The sequence below is a fragment of the Octopus bimaculoides genome, chromosome 10 (assembly GCF_046866305.1).
Source record: "Octopus bimaculoides isolate indiv1 chromosome 10, ASM4686630v1, whole genome shotgun sequence".
In the NCBI taxonomy this organism is placed as follows: Eukaryota; Metazoa; Mollusca; class Cephalopoda; order Octopoda; family Octopodidae; genus Octopus; species Octopus bimaculoides.
In genome coordinates this window covers 41016589-41033053 of record NC_142937.1, presented here as the reverse complement: position 1 = coordinate 41033053, position 16465 = coordinate 41016589, and the positions used below count along the sequence as shown (strand labels likewise).

General features: G+C 35.9%; 1 protein-coding gene and 1 long non-coding RNA gene across 7 annotated transcripts in view; one reads left to right on the top strand and one right to left on the bottom strand.

Annotated features, from left to right (window-relative positions):
- LOC128248895 (uncharacterized) overlaps positions 1-16465 on the top strand; it is a 201687-nt gene that overhangs the window by 58920 nt on the left and 126302 nt on the right. For 3 of the 6 annotated variants that reach the window (XR_016243398.1, XR_016243399.1, XR_016243396.1), the window contains one exon: positions 6660-6759. The exons of the other annotated variants lie outside the window; for them this stretch is intronic. This is a non-coding gene — a long non-coding RNA (uncharacterized LOC128248895). The remainder of the gene's footprint in view (positions 1-6659; positions 6760-16465) is intronic. 6 annotated transcript variants of the gene reach the window in all.
- The window catches only part of LOC106881299 (uncharacterized), a 233516-nt gene that overhangs the window by 159178 nt on the left and 57873 nt on the right, over positions 1-16465 (bottom strand). The gene's annotated exons all lie outside the window — the stretch shown is intronic.

Genomic DNA, 16465 nt, shown 5'->3' with positions numbered 1-16465 from the left:
GTACTTATTCTATCGATCTCTTTTGCTGAACCGCTAAGGTACTGGGACATAAACACACCAGCATCGGTTGTCAAGCGATGTTGGGGGGACAAACAGACACACAAACATATACACACACATACATATATATACATATATACGACAGGCTTCTTTCAGTTTCCGTCTACCAAATCCACTCACAAGGCTTTGGTCGGCCCGAGGCTATAGTAGAAGACACTTGCCCAAGATGCCACGCAGTGGGACTGAACCCAGAGCTATGTGGTTCATAAGCAAGCTACTTACCACACAGCCACTCCTATGCCTATATGGATGCATATTTTTTGGGGGTATGTGTATGTTTGGGTTATTATTTGTCAATTAGCTGCTATAAGCAGTCCAGAATATATGAATTCTTATAAACGTTCTCCAATGTTCACAAATTTGTGATTTTAGAAATTCTACATTGTTCATTAATCTTCATAAGTATGGTAAATTGTTTTTTAGATTTATCAATTGTTGTTATTGTAGGTACTCAACTGTACAGTTGACTCACTATATCATCATCCTAATTTTAACATTCACTCTTCTATGCTAACAAAGAGTTGACAAAATTTGTTTAGGCAAATTTTCAACAGTTTGATGTCCTTCCTGTCAGCAACCTTCAGTTTTTTCGAACAAGGTCATATTTCCCCATGGCCAGACATTTTTTCATGGAAAACTAGAAACAAACATCACTTGTATGATAGCGATGCTCATTTATAACCATAAAAAAAAAGACCCCTTTCGGTCATGAATGACCATGGGATTTCACCTAAAAAGTTCTCCTCGAGGCACAAGTCCAAGCAAGGTTATTTTTATGGAAGACCAACAGTTGCCCATGCATACCAGTCTCCCCTCTCCATGCTACTGATGTTATCCAAGGGAAAGGCAAAAGACAATACAGCTTCGGGGCCATTGATGTTACAACTCCTTTCTACAGCTGAGTGAACTGGAGCAACATGAAGTAAATTATCTTGCTCAAGAACACAACATACTGTGCAGTCTAGGAATCAAACTCACTACCTCATGACTGTGAGCCTGATGCTCTAACCACTGAGTCATGAGCCTTCATAACCATCACATGATGTCAAAACAAGAGTACACACACACACACACACGCACACATGTCAGTTTCTATGTATCAAATCCACTTACAAGTCTTTGGTTGGCCTAGGGCTATTGTGGAAGACACTTGCCCCAAGATGCCTCACAGTGGACTGAGCCTAAAATCACATCATTAAGAAGCAAGTTTCTTAGCCATGCACCCGTGCATATACCTACAGCTATGCTTGCCTCTATTGTATACTCTCACAAATTTAGTTTTACAGAACATGTTTCTTGTTGGTACACCACCCCAGAGTGCAATTTTTGTCTTATTACAAGGATGATCTTAGTTCATCAAACATTTTCAACTTAGTATATTACACATATAAGATACTAATAGATATATATTTATAGAGCATGCTGAATCATCCCTTGAGGCATTTTCCATCAGCCATATTATCATTATTTTTTATATTTAGCTTTGCTGTTTTTCCCTCTGTTTCTATCTGTACTAATCACTAAATGTTGCTAACTAACATGAGCATTTTGCACAGAAGAAACCTAATAAGACAGAAACATGTCCCTTATTTTCACCAGTTGACTTTAAAGACAAAATCTATTCCTAACTATATTGTCTTTATTTTCCAAAAATTTGAAATATTTGATTTTATTTGAATTACACATCTTCCTTGTTGTTTTTAAGTTTAAACACAACTGATGGTATAGTTTTTACCTTCTAATTACAAGAGTAATATAAGTTTATTGAAGCTTTTTAGTTCACTATACTACATATATGAGATTCTGTAATAAGATTATCATCATACATATTCTGTTTGTATAGGAATTCCAAAGGTAGTATGCTAAACTGGTATATTATCTTCTGCTCTATGGGACGATTTGAGATTTTGAGCATTATATGCACTGAAAGCACTTGTTTCTTATATATTGATCGTCACTGTTATCTACAATGCAGTGTACCTTAACATGTGCACACACATACACACGCATACATGTGCACATGCCACATGCATGCACACACACACACACACACACATATATATATATATATATATATATATATATATATATATATATATATATATATATATATATATATATATATATATATATATATATATACACTCTTTCACACACTTGCATAAATGTATAAATAATCACAATAGTGAATGCTGATGCTTATATCTACACACACATATACATAGGTGGTCAGAAAACATATAGCCAACACTCTACAATCACAGATACATGCATACACAATCATGCGTGTAACTACAAAATACTCTGTAAATGCACACATTTGCATGCATAGATTATGATTCTCACATACAGATGATGGAACTTAACAACACTTATACATATTCAAATATATATACAGGTGACTAAAAGCATACCCATTCAGCCATGTACTGCACCCCCATACACATACACACACACCTATACAATACATATACGTTCACCTCCACCTCCTAACAACCTCCATCCAGTTACTGTATCTCACTGGTAATTTGATTCTGTAAGCTGTATATTATTTATTTACCATTTCCATAGAGCTCAGTTGCTAAGCAACAGACAGACGCATATACACCTGCGCACATTCACATACACACACACCTGTGTGTGTGTGTGTGTGTGTGTGTGTGTGTGTGTGCGCGTACATACATACATATATTTATATACAAACAAACGCACACACACACAAACACATACATACGCACACACTTATTACTCTTTTACTCTTTTACTTGTTTCAGTCATTTGACTGTGGCCATGCTGGAGCACCACATTCTTACAATCAAATGCATACACCTTCCGATAGTCATGTACTCTCATGCATATACATTATATAAACACCTAGGAACACGTAAATGCATCCTCTCTGATACATGCACTCATACATACAGTCAGACACGTAAATGTATGCATATATATATATCACATGTGCTCATAAACTTGTGTACACACACATTATTCATTGAGATATGTACATAAATGCCTACACTCAATTACATCTACCTTCTTTATCTATCTCCTCTCTATGTCCTTTACTGGCTGAATAACACCAATACACTTTATTACTGCACACAAGGCAGCTTCAAATCCTGCAGGTCAGTAGAGTATATGCTGAGAGATCAGACCTTTCCATTCCTTTCTGCTTGGCCTTTTTGTACTGTTTCTTTTTGTCTCATCAACTGGGGTTATCAATTACAATGACTTGCATCGTTAAATAGTTAATCATTTCACAAATGTCCATTATAGTTGGTCCTTAGCAATTGTTTCCAGAGCATTAAATTTAATTTGAAATAAATATCACCACTGTATTGAACCCTTAAAACCTGATATTTACCTATTCCTTTTAAGGGTATGAAGTATGTAGAATAACATCTGGCTGGTGATGAGATGAAATTCCTATATGTTGTTGCTGGCACTCTGTCGCTTACGACGTCAAGGGTTCCAGTTGATCCGATCAACGGAACAGCCTGCTCGTGAAATTAACATGCAAGTGGCTGAGCACTCCACAGACACGTGTACCCTTAACGTAGTTCTCGGGGATATTCAGCGTGACACAGTGTGACAAGGCTGACCCTTTGAAATACAGGCACAACAGAAACAGGAAGTAAGAGTGAGAGAAAGTTGTGGTGAAAGAGTACAGCAGGGTTCAACACCCACCCACCCCTACCGGAGCCTCATGGAGCTTTTAGGTGTTTTCACTCAATAAACACTCACAACGCTCGGTCTGGGAATCGAAACTGCGATCTTATGACCGCGAGTCCGCTGCCCTAACCACTGGGCCATTGCGCCTCCACGGAATTCCTATAACAGATATGACAACCATACAGTTGATAATTCAATACCTCATCACTCAGTCTTATAAACTTTTACAAAGAAGCCGAAGCTTTGGTGAGACCTATACCAAGTCCTGAAATAGTTTTATTATTGTTTATTATTGTTATAAAGTTCCTCTATAGAATCTTTTGTGGCTGTCTAAGAACCAACATTAAAACCTAACATCTTTAAAGTTTATGTTGAAATTTAGTTTGTCATATATATATTTCTAAATTTGTACTTTGTGTTTGTAAAAGATTTCAAATGGCATTTATATACATACAGTTGTTTGGAGCACTATATGTGTGTGTGTGTGTGTGTGTGTGTGTGTGTGTGTGTGTGTGTGTGTGTGTGTGTGTACAAGTGCTCTCACCTATGTTTGTACATTGTTCAAAACTATTATGGCTTATTTTTTCCCTGAATCTACTCACTACGATGCAACATGCACAAACACTCATACATATATAGGCACATATAAATTCATAGCAAGACACACATACATACATCAAAGCACAGTTAGTTATTACAATCAAATTAAGTTGGTAAATACAATAAAACAAAAACTCGGTTAATTACTGACAATTATTTTTAATTTCTTTTTTAGAAATATTTCTGTCAAATTCTTTTTAACACTGTCCTTGTCCAGATTTTACCACCACCCTATCAGTAAAAATGTCATTGAGAACTTCAACATAGCAGCTTGATATGTGTTGTTTAATATAGCCGTAAACATCCCCATTCTCAACATTAAGGACCACATGTTTAAGTTCTTTGAAAACATGTTCCATAATAAGGTTAAGAGACAAAAGCTGGAATATTGATCTAATAATGAAATTTGACCCAAACCAATAAAGCTGATAGCTAAAATGTAAAAACATTATTTCTCCAAGTGCCACCAGGATTTTCTTTTCTTTCTTTAACTAAAAGAAGTAAACATGAGTCCCTTGAAAATTTTACTACGTACATAATTATTTGGCGAAGAAGCTCACTTTACAACCATGTCATTTTGGGTTCAGTTCCTACAGTGCAGTACCTTGGGCAAATGTCTTCCGCTATAGCCCTGGGTCAACATATGCCACATGAATGAATTTGGCATACAGAGCCTGTGTAGAAACCATCATGTATATATGTGTGCCTCTGTTCCTCCACTTCCACTGCTTGTTAGTTTCTTTACATCCCTGTAACTTAGTAGTTCAACAAAACAGATCAATAGAATTAGTACCAGACTTTAAAAATAAGTACTGGGGTTGATTTGTTTGACTAAACCCTTCAAGACGTTCCTGTGCCCCAGGAATGTCACAGTCCAGTGACTGAAACAAGTGAAAAATAAAAGATAAAAATACATCCTCCAGTACATCACCATCTATCTCAAGTTTCTAAGTTCATGCCCTTATTTCCCTTAGCTAACTTTGTGTGTGTGTGTGTGTGTGTGTGTGTGTGTGTGTGTGTGTGTGTGTGTGTGTGTGTGTGTGTGTGCATGCATGTGTTTTGGGCTGCTATATAGTTTATGCCAACACAATGACATTCACAATGCATGGTTAATCTGAGGCTATAGTAAAAGACACTTTCACTAAATGCCACTTATTGGGATCAAACCCAACAACTGACAATTGTGAAGCAAACTTCTTAACAACTCAGCCATGCTTTCTCTTAAATATATTCACATGTGCACATACACACACTCACACATGTAGGTTATATATATATATATATATATATATATATATATATATATATATATATATATATATATACACATATATAAAATATATATATATATAAAACATACATACAAACATGCACATACACCCACCTAGCAAGATAGACTAGATAAAAGTTGCTATGAATAATCTAGAGTTGTTCTTATGAAGATATATTCAGTTTTATAAAACCTTATTTGAATTCTCTTGAAAAGTTAATTTCCATATCAGAAACTGAATTGTTTTCCACTATGCTTTTAACAGTCCAGTGTGTAATAAAAGCACTGTTCTACAGATGTGTTGAATATGTTGATAGAAGTAATATCAGATGTCCACTTCATGGCAAGTGCACCACATGTCTACTTAATGGCCAGTGCACCACAGAGTCTGCCGTATATGGGTGGAACGTTGTACAGAAATATGTGGTCATGACAGAAGGTTCCTTCAGGACCCGATTTAACAACCACAAGTCCTTCTTTAAGATCCAGAAACAGTTAAATGCTGTAGCCCTATGGTGATTGAAACAAAATGTCATGGAAAGAGGGGACTGGAAAGATGTAAAACTTACTTCAATAACAGTAGAAGGAGTAGGCTGTGCCTGGAGAAGAAAAGAACTAGGTTAAAAAACTCTCTTCACCTGGATACCTACCTAAACAGCAAAGGCGAGATTTTCCAATCTTGCCTACATGAAAGAAAGTTTGTACTAGGATACTGGTGGACTGCACCATGATTATCAATGTTAATGCTTCTGCCATCAGTACTTCCACCCAGTACAGTCTGACAGTTCAGCACAAGGTTTGTCACATCTAACTTATTAGAGACCCACATACATAAGCACATATGGTTTTAAGATGGGGCATTTACTCCATCCCTACTTTCTGTCCCCTTTCCTCTACACACACATCAACCTCTTTCTGCTTTCATACAAGCCCCAACACCACTCTGTAGGGTAGTTACTATTACACTGTGAAGAGACTCTGGCCCTTATGCATGGCTTATAACTATAGATGAATTTCCCTCCTAAACTTCTTCTTATGGTTTTTTTCATTCCAGGTTTTCATGAAACCTATTGGATGTGACATTTCTAGACCACCAGGGTTAGAGCAGAGAACCATCACCATACTTTTCAAGCCAGCGTTTCTTACAAGTGCTAGTACTGGATCTTTTCTGAACTCTTGTCAGCATAACCAATAAGTGAAATATATATATATATATATATGTATATTTGTATGTATGTATATGCACGTGTGTGTATGTGTGTGTGTAAATATAAAACATACACACACACACACACACACGCTCACACACCTACACATACACACACAAACTCTCTTTCAAAGCTTCACATGCAGGCAGAGATCTTAAAACACCTCACTTCATTCATTAAAAAAACTGGACCCATTAAAATATTAATTTCCACCCCACACCGCCTACATATCAGACTGCACACCTCCACTACATTTATTTGTCTCATGTGTCACCATTTTCTATGTCTGTATTGTGAGGTTTGCAATTTTGATAAGTGACTTTGATGAGTTCATCCATAGCTTGGTAGAGACGGGTCGGTTGTGTAGGTCACGTGACTGTTGCATAGAAATTAGTACTTAGTTGTTTTCTGTTGAACTCTGGGTGAATTTAATCCCATCAATGCTTAACAAACCATCAATTATGCATGGACTTAGAATTTTTCATGGATCAATGAACAGACAGACACACACACACAGATGCACACACAGACACATATATATATATATATATATGCATGTGTGTATGAGTATATGTGTGTATATACACACACACCCTGAGACAAATACTTAGCATACATAAAAAAAAAACACATTTGAATAAAAATAGATTTACATTAATGCCTAATCACATAAACACATACATATATATGCACAATTGTATATACATATATATGCACAATTGTGTATACATACTGTATAACAAACATACACAAGTCTTTACCTAAACAAACTGATTTGCTTCTCCAGACATAACAATTCATCATCATCATCATCATCATCATCATCATCGTCGTTATTTAACATTCCCTTTCCATGCTGGCATGGGTTGGACGGTTTGACTGATGACTGGCGAGCCAGATGGCTACACCAGGCTCCAATCTGTATACATATAAAAGCTATGCTATTTACTGGTACATATGTGCACATTCACACATACATCTACATTTATGTTATCATGTATATTATATATATATATATATATATATATATATATATATATATATATATATCCACTATATACGCATGCAATTTCACATTAACAGATACTCACATCTTTGTGTACATCATCAATATGTCATACTCTGAGTAAAATAGCATCCACTCCAATGCAAAATATACACTAACTCTACACAAATACTGGTACTATGTACACATCAAAATTACATTCACTACAACTTTATACATGCGCCACACAATACTGGACTCATACCAAATTTACAGTTACCTCAACACCAGCACTTAGACTCTCATCAAATCTACAAATCTCTCAATATCATTCTTAGATAAACACTACACCCGCACTAAATCTAGATTACTATCAATACTAGTCTAGGACTAACACTACACATATACCGACACTATTATAAGATGAACCCTACACTAGTGATGCACCACTTGTTTTCTACAAATCAATACAAAAAGATATACTACACCACTATATACACTCCTTACCACCTTCTGTATTACTACCATTGCTATCTCCACCAAGATACAAAATCAGTAACACAATATCATAATAAACTATAATCAACAAACACACTGTGATTGATGATTCTGTGTTATAGATAATGGCTGACACCATTACTACCACCACCTCTCTATCTAGCCATCTCTGCTCTCATCTCCTTCCTGTGGATGTATGTATATGTATGCATGCATATGTGTGTGTGTGTGTGTGTGTGTGTGTGTGTGGAATAAATGTGAGACAATGGCATACAACCAGTCCAAGCTTCTAGAAATACTGAACCAATTCAGGTGATGTGTTTTCTTAGGCCACCAACACTAGGGTTGTTAAGTCTTTGGCATGACAGGTTTAAAGGGGTTTGGGGGAACTTTGTAGACCGTGAATGTAAAAAGTACTCCGTTATCTATTGATATACGAACTGCAAAGGGGAATAGAAGAGAAAAGATGATGACAGCAAGAAGGCCTGAAATGAGTGGGTGAGAGAGGTAACAGTGCTAGTGTAGAGAGTACTCAATAATCTGGGTATGTATATTTGGTCAAGTGTCCAAGGAGAAGAAAAGGAGAGAATATGATTGGTAGGTGAAAGGAACAAGAGTATGATGGAGGACATGAGAAATCCTTTTGACTAGGTCCCTGCTCTCTTTTCAAGTGGTTGGTGCAGAAGCTAGGAATAAATTAGTGGTCGATGCGAGCTATACAAGCCATGTACAGAGATGCTGTCAGTAAGGTGAAAGTCAGCTATGAGTATAACAATGAATTTAGTGTTCCAGTAGGTGTTCACCAAGGATCAGTTCTCCACCCACTCTTGTTTATCATAGACCACCAGGCTATAACAAAGGAATTTAAGACTGACTGTCTGACCTTCACAGCTTCTCTATGCTGATGACTTTGTCCTTTTAGCTGAATCCCTATCAGTAATGGAGAAGAAATTTCAGGTATTGCAGTAAAGTTTAAAATCAAAGGGCCTTAGAATTAATTTAGCAAAGACCAAAGTCCTAGTAATTAGGAACAGGTTAGGTACTAATCCCTTCAGTGAGATGGTCCTGCTCAATATGGAGAAAAGGTGTAGGAAGAAATTCCATATTGTATGCCAAGTGCAAACTATGGGCACATAAGAGATGTAGTGATATCACAGAAAGGTTAACAGAGAAAGTAGTCTTTCTGTATGTCAAATGTACAGGTTCAATCAGCACTAATAATGTACAGAATATAGATTTCTTCAAACGTTCAGGGGGATCCTCAGAAGTAGTTGATAGCTTCCACTACATAGGTAACCAAGTTAGCAGTGGAGGAGGATGCTCTGAAAGCATAGCTGCTAGAATAAGAATGAGCTGGGCAAAGTTCAAAAAGCTACCACCAAAGTGCCTCTCCCTCAAAGTGAAGGGCAGATTGTATGAAGCTTGTGTACGAACAGCTATGCTACAGGCAGTGGAACATGGACTGTAACTACAAAGGACATGCAAAGGCTAGAAAGAAATGAAACCAGCATGTTGCATGTACGAACAACAGTGTAAATGATTTAAGAGAAAAATTGGGTATAAGAGCCATATAAGGTGACAAGTTGGTAGATTCATTAGCACATCAGGTAAAATGCTTAGTGACATTTCTTCCAGCTTAATGTTCTGAGTTTGAATTCTGCCAAGGTCATTTTTTCAGGGTCCATGAAGTAAGTACCAGTTGAACGATGGGGATGAGGGAATCAACTAGCCTCCTATGCCAAAATTTCAGGACTTGTGCTGGATCTTTGTGATTATCATCACTGCATGTCGAAATCTTAAAAAAAAATTCTTTAATGTACCACACAGATGTAATTTTTGACGCTGAATCTGAATTTGTCATTATTCATTTATTCCAGAAAATTTTGGCGAAAATGTTGCAGGGGTTCAACATTTGATAATTTCCAGAATTTTCAGCCAACCAGAAAAGAGCATATTCGCTGCCTCTTCTATCATCTGTCACAGAGAAAGGAGAAAGGAGGAGGGGAACCAGCATGTCAAAACATTAAACTAGTAAACAGTGTAAAACATTAAAAGATTCGTGAGCAAATTAAATATTTAAAAGCTATGAGAAAACCAACAGGAGTTGCTAGAAATAACAGTCAAAACATTGCTTAAAACAGTCATTTATTACTTAAAGAACTCAAGAACCAAAGTTTACAATACACTCTAGGATTTTATAAAATAAATCATCTTTCTTATATCTCCTCCACATAAATTCACAAAGATAAGAGTCAACCATGGAATGGTGTGTCTCACACTGGCGTTTGTTCCATGTTTTAAAGATGCCCAACTACTCTCAATTTTTTGATTACACTCAATTCGGTGATTACACTCAATTCGGTGATTACACTCCTTGTGCATATGAGCAGCATCTTTGGTTACTAGAGTTCTTCACAATCAGCTTTGGAACACGTGGTGCTTCTTTGCTTAATATGCTAACAAAACTTGCTCGTGTAAAATACTCACTTCTGATTGGTTAAAATACCCAAAGTTTGCAAATTTTAAAGCCTAATAACTTTTTAATTATGAATTTATAGGAAAAATGAATTTCATTTTCATAATTAATATGCAAAACTTAATCTATATACCAAATTTGAAAACAATTGGAACAAAATTGAAAACAGTGATGATCGTGGCACTCTGTCAGTTACAACGATGAGGGTTCCAGTTGATCTGATCAGTAGAACAGCCTGCTCATGAAGTTAACATGTAAGTGGCTGAACACTCCACGAACACGTGTACCTTTAACGTAGTTAAATAAGTCCTGGGGGCGATTTGCTCGACTAAAGGCGGGGCCCGAGCATGGCCGCAGTCAAATGACTGAAACAAGTAAAAAAAACATATATATAAATGCATAAATCTTTTATCTTTTATTTGATTAAGTCATTAGACTGTGGCCATGCTGCGACACCACCTTGAATAATTTTAATCAAATGTATCAACCCGTGTTATATTTTGTTTTTTAATCTGGTACTTATTCTGCTGAATCACTAAGTTACAGGGACATGGCTTAGTGGTTAGGGTATTCAGCTCACAATCATAAGGTCATTAGTTCAATTCCTGGTGGAAAGTTGTGTTTTTGAGCAAGACACTTTATTTCATATTGTTGCAGTCCAATTGGTAGGCAAAAATGAGTTGCGCCTGTAATTCAAAGGACCAGCCTTGTCACATTCTGTGTCACACTGAATCTACCTGAGAAATACATTGAGGGTACGTGTGTCTGTAGAGTACTCAGCCACTTGCACATTAATTTCATGAGTAGGCTGTTCTGTTGATCAGGTCAACTGGAACTCTTGTCATGATTACTGGCAGAGTCTGAGTTATAAACACACACACACACACACACACACACACACACACACACATATATATATATATATATAGTTGAAGTAAGCAACAATTTATGTAGGCAAGCAGACATACAGGTAGATAGTTAAGTAGAAAGAAAACTAGCAAGAAAGATGGCTACTTTAGCAAGTAAATGACTCCATCTATTTCCCATGCACCATCATCCCCATCATCATTTATTTAGTGACACTGTAACACAGCTTTACAATATTATAGAGAAAAACAAGAAACTGAACATGTTTGACTCTAGGATACATGCAGACACACATACACACACACACACACACACTGTCTTACAAAAAAAATCAATAAGAGAATTTTTATCCTTCATTGGATTTATTCCTGTCATTGTTGTTCGTTAGGTTTTTCTGTCAGTTTGATAGCTAATTAGCTCATTAGTAATACTGCTTAGCAACACAAATGGTACCATGTTAGCAACAGGAGGTTTGAAAATCTTGCTGTCCATCTAACCAATATCTGACTGTTTGACCCATAGTAGTATGGGAGGAGACTAAAAAACAATGGATAGAAAAACTGCTTATAATGATGACCATTGAAGATAATGAGGGTGAAGCTGATAAGCCTGGTGATAATTTAGTTTCTAGAGTCTGAGATTATTCACTAATGTAAGAAAGAATATGTGATGGCTGCATGTAACTATGAGATGGGATGTGGCTGATATATTTCTGATCATAAAGTTTGATATTAGCTATTATTACAGTTTTTCACTAAATGTATATGTAGGTTTTTAAACAATACACTGTCGGATTAACAAGAAAGAAATAGGAAGCTAATGTGTGTTTTTTTTGGCATATGTATGTTATAACTTCTATAAATATGTGTAAATATGTGCATGTACATATATATATATATATATATATATATATATATATATATATATATATATATATATATATATATATATATATATATACATGCATATATATAAATATATATATATATCATCATCAGCAGCAGCAAGCATCGTTTAACATCCGCTTTCCATGCTAGCATGGGTTGGACGATTTGACTGAGGACTGGCAAGCCAGAAGGTTGCACCAGGCTCCAATCTGATCTGGAAGAGTTTCTACTGCTGGATGCCCTTCCTAACGCCAACCACTCTGAGAGTGTAGTGGGTGCTTTTACATGCCACCGGCACGAGGGCCAGTCACACGGTACGCTCATAAAGGTGTATATATATATTGTGTATATATATATATATATATATATATATATAATAATAAGATAAATAATATATGAATATATGCATATATCCATACATATATGTACATATGTATGTATGTATATATATATATACACACACACACACATGCATGTATAAATACATATATACACATATATCCATATATACATTAGGTTTTATTTTTAATTCTGTGAATTCTGGCTCAACAGAAAGAGGTGGTTTCTAACAAAGTTCTGTCATTGAAATTTAGATAACCATGTTGAACTTTAGAAAATCTCTTGTATATTTTTACCATTCTACTTACAAATTGTATTTGCAATGAGCTTGTACACTGGCCATTTTCTTTACCTTTAAATCACTGTTTGTCAAGATTGTCACTTAGGCAAGTTATTAGCATAACCAAGCCTAACTAATGATTTATGCAAATAAATATATGGAACCTGAGTAGAGAATAGGCTTAAAATGCAATTGCCTATAAATATTCTCCTTCTCACAAATTCTAAAAGAAATGCTCACATTGGCAGGGCAACTGACTTCCTATGATCATGCATATTTTTTTCTCGTCTATCTTAACCAAACTTCACTAGGCCTGTTATGTTTGCATTTGGTGGAAGATTCCCTGTGTTGAAATGAATATATGTCGCCAACATCAGATATATGTTTTTTTATGTTTGATGTCATTGTATATTTTAGCAACTACATCATGCTACATTGGCAGGTAAGGTCTTAGCAACATTTGAAGTGGGGATGAGGTGGCAGGGGGGTGGTGAGGCTGCAGCTAATCACGTGTTTATTATCTTCCAGTGAAATGTGATACAATCGACATCTTTAGTTGCATCTTCTCTGTACCATTGGCTAAGTAGTATTTTGTAAATAATCTCCAAAATATTATGTGATGTAACACACACACACACACACACACACACACACACACAAAGTCACAACTGAAGAAAATAAAAGCTGACCATTCTTGCACTCCATCTTCTGGAAACTTCTCTTCGAAGTGCACACAAAGAGGCGTTATGAAAGTCAACTTTGAATTTGCATTTAATAAAGGTGTAGGCATGGCTGTGTAAAGAAGTTTGCTCTGCAGTTACGTGGTTTTAGTGGTGAATTTGGAGGTGAATTGGTTATGTAGAAATTGAAAAGAAGCATGCCATGTAAATATGTGTACGTTTCTGTTTGTGTGACCTTTGTCTTGACACTACCTCAATAATTCCTGTTTCACCAATGCAAGCATGGAAAAGTAGATGTTTCTTATTCCTTTCTGTCAAAGAGTATAGGTTCAAAATGTAATACATTTTCTTGTTGTTCCTACACGTGTCTTCGTCTTTTGTTTTTCTGTAAATTTAAACTATATATATATATATATATATATATATATATATATATATATATATACTTATATATATGTATATAGCTTACTTTTAAACATGCAGCATCATTGTCATAGATTTCCTCAGTACTTAGTAATAGCTTTCTATGATAGATTTGGGTTGACCAATATCTTATGAGAAGAATTTGGCTGACAGACTATATGGAACCCTATTGAGTTTGTGTATGTGTGTTCACATGTGTGGCTGTGTACTGGTGATGAAACCAAAAACTAGATGCTCTTTGAAGGCTGTCTCTTGTGATATTTGTTCTTTATCAAATTAGACATGCCCTTGACCCTGATGGCATCACTAATGCAATGAATTGGTGACTGGCTCATTGGAACTAACTGAGTATAACAAATTAAGTATAGTTTACAAATTGTGGTAGAAAATCTATAAATAAACACGTATAGTCATATAACTGATGATAAAGTTATCATGTATACAAAATTCGACCTATGAAGACACACTCATTTTGCTTGAACTCAGAGTTAACTCAACTCCTCAAAGACGCATAACCTCAAAAACAGATGAAAAATCATCATGGATAGGTAGGTCATTCATGTAATTGGGTAATCTTATGTGATCTGAACAGGCAATTGTAAATTATATTTAAAGAAAGATATCTTCCTCTTCATTCTACTCTACTCCTCTTCTTTCTCATCACCACCATCGTTATCATCATCCCTATGTACACCTTTCACCTTGTAGCTACACTAGTTTCAGTGTGTATGAATGTGACACAAAACTGTTCTATTCCTCACATAGTATACTGCATGAAGTTAACCTTAGTTTCCTACTCCAGTAATAGGAACAATAATCCAACATAAAAATTAGGTCCTTCATACTCATGTGTTTAGTAATATTTAATTTATTGATGTCAGTGGTGCTAATAGTGATATTATGGTGAGGAATTGATGTGGTGAATGCTGATATTGGTCACCAATCTGCACTTTGATGGTGTTGGGGCGATTGTAAACGTGGTGATATTATTTAGCTTAAAATCTAGAAGAGAACTCAACATCGACTCGTGTGTTTGTATAAATGATGCAAAAGTACAAATGACTTGTTTGACAATATGTAACACTTAGCATTTTAATTACCATATGACTAAAAGACAATATACCCACCACCACCATCATCCATAGCCACTACAATCCAACCCAAAACTGTGATTGTGGTAATGAAGTCCATCTTCTGTGCTGGCAGGGACTAGATTGTCACAGTCTGTGTCACTTCTTATTTGAAATTACTGCCCTTCTAGATGGTTCACATGACCACATCCCACACGCATGTCTAAATCCTAGATGCTCTTCTTAACATCAATCCCTTTATAGTGTGTACTGTGTGCGTTCTGTCACAGTACCAGCACTAGAGGTTGTCATGCCTTGGCAAAACTGAAGGGTCTTCTTGATCTTACATTATCTGAGCCTAATTTACCAATCACTTTACAGAGTGTACTAGGTGCAATTTATTGTGACAATACATTAATAAGATTGCTTGGTAACTTGTAAAGATTGAAGAGCCATGACAGGGCAATAAGAGAAGCTGGATCTAGGATGAAATAATGTAAAACAAAACAGTATAATAATAATGACTTATTGTACATAGTGTTGAGGTGCATTATAGCTCATTAGAAAAGGTTAAACGAGGGAACAGAAAGCAGCTATAAGTCAGGTACAAAATGACAGCATTAAAGGCTAGAAGTACAGGGACTGGATAAAACACAAAAAGACGGAAAAGTGTACAATAAGAGAACCATAAAGAGGAAAGTTTATATAGGCACATCAGGAGTAATGTTGGCAAATTTAGGGAAGGATGGAATTTTAGAAAGAAGTAATGTGACACGGTTTATTCCTTGCTTTAACAATTCAGAGTATGAAAAACTGTTTCTGAAGGCCAGGGCTGTGGTGTAGTTTTTGATTTTATAAGTATGTGCACAAGTGGTAAAAGTAATGAATTTAGAAAGATGACCCAAGCTATTGTTAGAATGATGACGAAGAATCTTGTGGGCAGCTGCTACATGTGTAGTGTCCAGAGAAGCGATACATTCAAGTTATGGTGACTGACAGAGGGTATTTATCTTGTTGCAATGTCTCTGGACAAGATGGGATGGGTGGGTTCCAAACAGGAGACAATGAGAAGAACATACTCATTGATGTGATTTGAAATAGGCTAGAGTTAGTGAGAGGAACAATATATATATAAGTTACTTTTATA